We start from the raw sequence: 7,336 nt of genomic DNA on the forward strand, positions 1-7,336 counted from the left end.
CACCGCAAATGGCGAGAATGCGCTACCAGACAAAATCACAGTGAAACTGTTACTTCGCCTGCCGTCTCTTTCTCTCTTTCTAAAAGCTTGAGAATGGCACAACATCATTTAACGTATCGCTTTTCTTGCGCGAGAGTGACAAATAATCTTAATCGAATGAATTAACCGGGGGCGTTGCGAAAGGTTTATCATCGCGATGCGACTGGGTGAACGCGATGCTTAAGAGGCGCATTCTGACATGTTGCGCAACGAACGCTTACAGAAGTTGCAAAGTGAATTTTATATATGTCGTTTCACAATCCGCGTTCTGCACGGTTCAACCCTGCTTGCTGTCAACAGGTAATAAAGTGCGGTACTAATGCTCTTGCATGTATTAACGCCCCACGTTGCTCGCGCCAAGACGCAGGCCGAGTCGTCTTCCTCGTTCGCAAAGAGCGGTCGCGGGGAATGTCTTGCTGCGCGCAAATAAGACGATTACAAAACTACTGCGCGCCTTCGCCCGGAACGCGAAACGGTCTATAAGTCTAGCAGATGAAGCAGGCTGCCGAGTGAATTTCGACAGGACGCACTGACAAACACGTGAATTCGCCTCGGACCCGCAAATTGAGACGCGTTACAACGTTTGTCGCAGATGGGAGTTCGATGAAGGCTAGCGGTTATTACGATATCTGCAAGTGCATTGCGACATGCGAAATCTTCTCGACCTTGTGAATACGTGTCCTGTTTCACAGCGGCTCCGCTTCAAGGTCCCCTCTTGAAAGTTGAAAGTATCGCGATTAAATCCCGGCACATGTGGATAGGAAATAAGAAGGGAAGGGAGGCGAGGTCTTTCAAAGACCGGTCGGCTACCCTGCAGTGTGCAGAGGTAAAGGGCTAAATGTAAATTAATGTGACACATGTGAGCGCGTATATACAGCGCACGACCCTGGTTTTCTCCGCCGAACATCGCCAGGCACTGTGCATCTCATTATGCTACTCCGCAGACAAGGACGTGACCGATTCGACTACCGTTACCAGGGGAGGCTGACGTGAGCAACCCACCAGAGCCGCCAGTTAGCAGGATCTTTAACATTTGACGGTGTTTGATGTCATAAAGCTGCACTATGGATCACGACGACTACAATAGTGGAGGACTGCGGATTATATTTTGGCACTCGGCCGCGGTTTTTTCACCAGTACTTATTTTAAGTAGTTGAAAGCTCTTCCATGAATGCGACCGCCGTGGCCAGGATTCGATCTGGCGGCCGCGAACTCACCAGCAGAATGATAACTTCTGAGCGGTGGCGACAAGATAGATGGCGCTCCGCACGAACACATTTAAGGGAGGGGGGGAGGGGGGGTTAAACGTTAGTCACAATGTTTTCGGAACATCATACGAGCTGAAAAGCGAGAGAAACAGTGTCTCAAACAGAGCCTGTTCAACTCATAGCACTGGGTCAAGTATAAGTCGTAAAGCACCTTGTAGATATATTCCGAGGGCAATGTACAGGAAATGTGAATTTGAGGTTCTTGTACTTTGCACAATTGCTGCGCATTTTGCGTCGTCAAAGTTTCTTGTGTATGCTTTACGGGCTTGGGGCGTTATGACAGCTCAATTACGTCTGCTGCATAAAGGTTTTTTTCAGGCGTTGTAGGATTAACTGCAATTCTCGGCGCCTCGTGCGCGTCAAAGCAACAAGAGAACCGTGCACAATAAGTGCTTGCACTCTCCTGCAGGCGTCCGTGGTGACACAGCTTTCCCCGAAGTTGTTTCAGCTGGGACTCGCTATACGAATGTTGACCAGTACTCCGCGAAGTGGAGCTTTACAGACTGGTTGGCGCCCTACCATATACGCCTATGGCTACGGGCGCTCATGACTGCTTTTTACAGGCGTATGTGGACTCCAAAGCAAAGTGGCGGCATATCTTTCAAATAATAATTTCGCACATGACACTAAGCGTACTTCAAAATGTACTCTGTCGTTATGAGTGTCATCTTAAAAAAGAAAAAAAATCTTCGCATGTGCTTCTGCGCAGAATTCTCGCCTCAGAGTTCGTATAGTTTTCGCTACGACTTAGGGAACCTTCATGCATAGCTACGACGATGTCTGTCATGTCACTGGGAAGTTAAGAAACGTACCGGTCGCATTTCTCGCTGTTCCAACGTCTTCGCCCGCCATTACACGAAATTCAGCACTTCTTCTAATCTCTCTCTATTATGCCCATTTTGATCCCACCATGTACGTACTTTGTTTTCGCCACACGCGCTCTTCGCCACTCGCGGTTAAGTTGCGCAGGCGGCTGCCGTCAACCGCGGTACTCTTGCATGCCACGAGCACGTGTCCTATTAGCGCGACCGACAGCGGAGCCGCCATTAGCAGGCCAAGGTGCAGAGATGCACGCGCCGCGGGACACTGCCTCCGACCTCCTTCTATCTCTCTCCGTCTTCGCTCCCGTTAGCGCAACCACGAACGGCGCTCACCGACCGGCGCGTTGCGGTATGGGGATCCGCCAAGAAAACGGCGGCACTGGCTGCGAAAGGGTGAACGAGAAGGCTCGAGCAGCGGGCTCAACCATCTGCGACCGACAATACCCGACCTGCGTGCACGGTGGGATTTGTTCCCTCCTCGACTCTGGCGGCTTCAACCGTACTCCAGATCGTTCCGCCATTTCGCATTGAAGTCGCCACTGCACGTTCATCGGCGCACTTGCGCAAGCTCGAAATTCCCCGCAGTGCTTCGAGAAAGATCAAAGGCAATGTCAGCCAGCGACTGACGTAGCCGGGAAGAACTTGCGACGGCGTTTGGGAGAGTCTGATTGGTCTTGAGTGCAACAGCGATACTGACTATATACGTTCGGCAACGGTGAATGACGGTCGCGGGGACGAGGATAATGCCAGAGGTAGATTGCAGAGCCGAGGGGTCCACGGATAGAGAATATTATGACTATTGATCGTTTGGGTTAACGTCCAAAGGCTACAAGAACTATGAATGTTTCATTAATGGGGGAGATCCGAATGAAGTTTGATGTTAACCGGTAATTTAGGTCCGCCGATTTTCGTTTATTATTTTCTTGTGTGTGTGTGAGGGGGGGGGGGGGGGCGAGGGGAGCACTTTGGTTTCACAGAACGCGGCGGGAACTGCTAGCACTCAAACCCGTGGCTTTGCACTTAGCGGTGGTGGTGATTTGTACAACGCTGTACCGTGATAACTTTGGCGTCGGCGGAGACATTGATCGTAATGATGAAACTAGTTATAATTCTAGAGGAAATGCAATCCTGCACCACGCTAACTCTTCTCATGTCCCAGGATTACATGGCGAATTCTTCGCACGTTCCAGAGAGACGCTTCGTTGTTTGTATTTCTGACGGAAATCGGAAAAGAGTCCTAGCTTGGCAGACACGTGAAGCACGTTTGCGTGGCGTCCTTACGTGCACGCAGAAACACCCCACTTAGGTTGCTGTACCAAGCTACATCGATCATTAATGTGATTGCTATCGACGATGACTTGAAACAAACCCCCCGATCACCTTGAATAAACCATAGCTGGCAGGATGCCATCGCAAAGCTAGTTCGACGATCAAAGCTGTCGTTACTATGCCATACGTCCCGATTTTCTTATTTTCGTTTTATAAGAAAAAAAGAAAGCTCTACAGAACGGTTAATTTGTGTCCATTAGCTTTCTGGCGTTATCGAGTATCCCAGGTTGAAAGAGAATCGGAAACACACGTGTTTCTTTCGGTAGAGGCATATATAATCGAGACGCGTGTTATTCATTCGCCTACTTTTTATCGCATAGAATACGCACAGCAAAGGAGCGCAGTTCATTCTTCGAGAAAAATAATATTTTGCATAAGTCGTGAACACTCGCGCCCCAGCAGAAATGTGCTGCTTCCAATGGCGAACCATTTCTGAAAGGTCGCAGTGCACAGTTCTCCTCCTAACTGATGAAAGTGCCTTCATACTTTGCATAATCCTCAAAGAGAACATAATGAACGGAGGATTTCTAACTAAGCAATATGAATGCATTTTATGTCGTTCTCCCACTTCGCAAACGTGACTCATTGCGTGTCTATGCAGAAAACTATACACGGAAGAACGTGCTTCCTTCCTAAATTGATTTTTGCTACTTTATGAGGTCATGGTGCATGATAGCATGCTCTAAAGTTTTTAGCATTGCTGCGGGGAAAAAAAAGCGCTGCGGCTTTCTTCACGAAGGCATAAGCAATGGCCAACCAAGCATGCGAAGGCGCTTACGCTGTGAAAAAAAAAAAAAAAAGCATGCCTCCCAATACTTGATACCCACTCCCGCACCACCCCATTCCCCCTAGCCTCTACACTGCCCAGGTCTGTTCTCCCTACCCGCGTCATGCAGAAAGAAAGAAAACAAGGCACCCTAAAACCCTGGCTGCGAATCATGCTATTATAAGCGACAGGGACTGGGTCGCACCGTCAGGGTCATGGCGTCATTGACGAATGCGCCCAGCATGCACGCATTGCTAAGTCGTTTAGGGTGCATCGCTTTTATTGAAACGTCGTGCACGCTCGCGGACTGCCCGCGCATGCACCCGACTCGTCTTGCGGTAGGCTCTCGTTTAAGCGCAAACGAATTACGGGTCCCGGCAATAGAGATCGTCGTACTTAGTCGGGCAGGATTGGCGCGTACCCATCGCGTGAGCGACTCCCAACTCAGACGACGGAGGGAGGCTCTGTATAAGTGTGCGCGCTCGATATGTGGGACAGGACTCGACCCTGAGCCACATTGCCGTGCACTGTGTAGCGGTAATAGCGCGCCAAGCCGCACAGCACAAAGCGGCGGTGATCAGCGCGACAGCACACCCCCCTCCTTTCCCGCGCCCTCTTTTTCGGGAACGCGGGCCGAATTCGCGCCCGCCGTCCCTGGCCTTGACGTCAGAGATGACGCTCGCGACGATGGAGCAGCGGTAGAGCGGCCGGCCCCATCAGTGACGTCGTTAGACGGCGTGGAGGGCGAAGGGGTGACGATGCGCCTCCGCGGACGCTTCTCGGTCAGACAGCGGCGTTGAGTGGGAAAGCGGCGCGCACAGGGCGCGGCGCGCACGCGACTAAGCGAGAAATGATTAGATTTTCATTTCTTCGCGATGTAACCAGCGCATCGCGGTAAAGGCGAGGGAGAGAAACACAGCGGGAGAGCTGAGTTTCATCGTAATATTGAATTCCTAAATGCGCTGAAAATTTCGTTCCGACACTTTACATTGTTGTAAACATTACTTTCTGACAAAATGACGCTATATTGTGTTATTTATCATTATTCTTTTCGTTGCTATTTATTTATTTTAGGAAATGGGAGCAGTGTCAAGCTCACAGCAGCAGCTTTATTCCAATCTGCTTAGCCATGTGATGTTAAAATGGCATTGTGTGTTTTAATGTATTCTTCATGTCCGGCATATTAAATGAATAAATTGCAGTGCGATTTATTACGGTTTGGCACCTAATAAATAAATAAATAAATAAATAAATAAATAAATAAATAAATAAATAAATAAATAAATAAATAAATAAATAAATAAATAAATAAATAAATAAATAAATAAATAAATAAATAAATAAATAAATAAATAAATAAATAAATAAATAAATAAATAAATAAATAAATAAATGAGCACCTACTGCACGCACACCTTGCAATTATTCTTCCGTGACTATCAAACCCGGAAGACCAAAAGCAAAGAACTGTTTAAAGCAAAAGAAGCCCGGAGCCTGCATTCATATATAGAGCAGTTCGTATTCTATTACGGTCCGTAATGATAGACACCGGCCAATCGGAATAGCGCCATTTATCAGCGAAAGCAGTCGACCAATCACACGCTTGTCACGAGCGAAAAGCTTCGTGAACTCGGCCCCAAATCAAAGAGTTGTTTGTTAAGCCGTCAATACCGTTCGTAAGAACAGAATGCGTGCCTGTCATGCCTCAGTTGGAAATGAACGAGATTATAGCACAAGCAATGTCTAGTGAAAGATAAATTTTATGCTAACAAGAATATTTATGCAGCCGGTCTCACACAAAAGAAAAACTCTTTTGTCGCTGAACAGCTTCAACAAACGGGCTCTCTTTTTTTCGTCACTGCTAATACAGCCGAAACTAGGTTAACGGAAATCACTGAAAGGAAAAACGAAATTGCCGGTTAAACGTAACAGCAGCCTCCAAATTGGGTGGATTTGTATTTGGATAATGCAAAAAAAAAAAAAAAAATCTTGGGTAATTGGAACCTGAATTTTCGCAACTCTCACTAAACGGAGCAACGGATATAAGTTAAAACGTATTCTTTTTGTTTTCAGGAAAAAACAGAATCTGACTTCTTTCTTTTTTGTGACTCCTCTCTTCTACGCAGAAAGCCATCCATTAAAGAGCGGTGGCATTGACTCAAGCAAGCACGCAAGAAAAAAAAAAAGTAGTTGCGTTTTTTTATACGTCCGCCCGGTGCCTCTTCTACACAAAAACTAACGACCTCTAATAAGTACAGAGGTTGCCGACCGCGCCCAAACCGCGGGACAATATAGCTGCTACATTCACTTCTTGATGACCAATATTTATAAGAGTGTTAAGACGGTGCATGACAAACTGCTGCACCGCTGCACATCTTTTCAGTAAACTAAGCTCTTGATAATCGGAACAGATTTATCCGGGTCCTTGAGGCTCCGTTAAAAAGATTCTACTTAGTTTCGGCATGCGGAACGTGTGCATTCGCGACCATCCGCCCAATGTTCATTTTATGTGTTCATTTTAACGCAAATTCTATGGACTTCAAAGCTAGCATTTTTTTTCCTTTCCTTGGAGGGCTATGTCAAAGTTTTACAGGGAAGCTGTATATGGCTAGGTTCCAGCGGATTGATGTCCGTAGACCAAAAATCCCGATGATTGTGCAATACCGAGCACAAGTGTGCGCGGAGGTGAAACAGGCTTCTAGGACTCCGCCAGCTTGCAAAAATAAGTTTAATATCTTGGGTCCATATATATACAACCCATATCAGATATTAAGCTGATAAGAACAGATACTACACTTTGGCCCGCGTCGGCCATGTCTACGTTCGCACCATACACGTGTACGCCATCCCGCGTATTCAAACTAGTGCCTACCAATCTGAGTGCCTTCGGTCTCCTGACGTCATGCTTACCGTAGGCTCCTTTCGTCAGTTCTGCTTTGACATTGAAATGGGTAGGCCACGTGTTGTATGGTCTTGGCGTTTGCTAACAATCTTTCCAGCATCGTCCTTCAACCCATGGCCGTCTACCATAGCGACCATAAAGCGATGGTCACTATGGTAACAAAATAAGATAAAAGACGGTAGGAAATTACGAAGTCACGTGTCTGTGTCTT

At 47.2% G+C, this 7,336-nt stretch overlaps 1 non-coding gene across 1 annotated transcript; it reads right to left on the reverse strand.

Annotated features, from left to right (window-relative positions):
* Positions 1-6,853: 6,853 nt before the first annotated feature.
* LOC119457196 (U2 spliceosomal RNA) lies at positions 6,854-7,038 on the reverse strand. Its single transcript, XR_005193189.1, has one exon. It is a non-coding gene; the product is annotated as a U2 spliceosomal RNA (small nuclear RNA).
* Positions 7,039-7,336: the final 298 nt, after the last annotated feature.

This window comes from Dermacentor silvarum, chromosome 6 (genome assembly GCF_013339745.2).
Source record: "Dermacentor silvarum isolate Dsil-2018 chromosome 6, BIME_Dsil_1.4, whole genome shotgun sequence".
Classification (NCBI taxonomy): Eukaryota; Metazoa; Arthropoda; class Arachnida; order Ixodida; family Ixodidae; genus Dermacentor; species Dermacentor silvarum.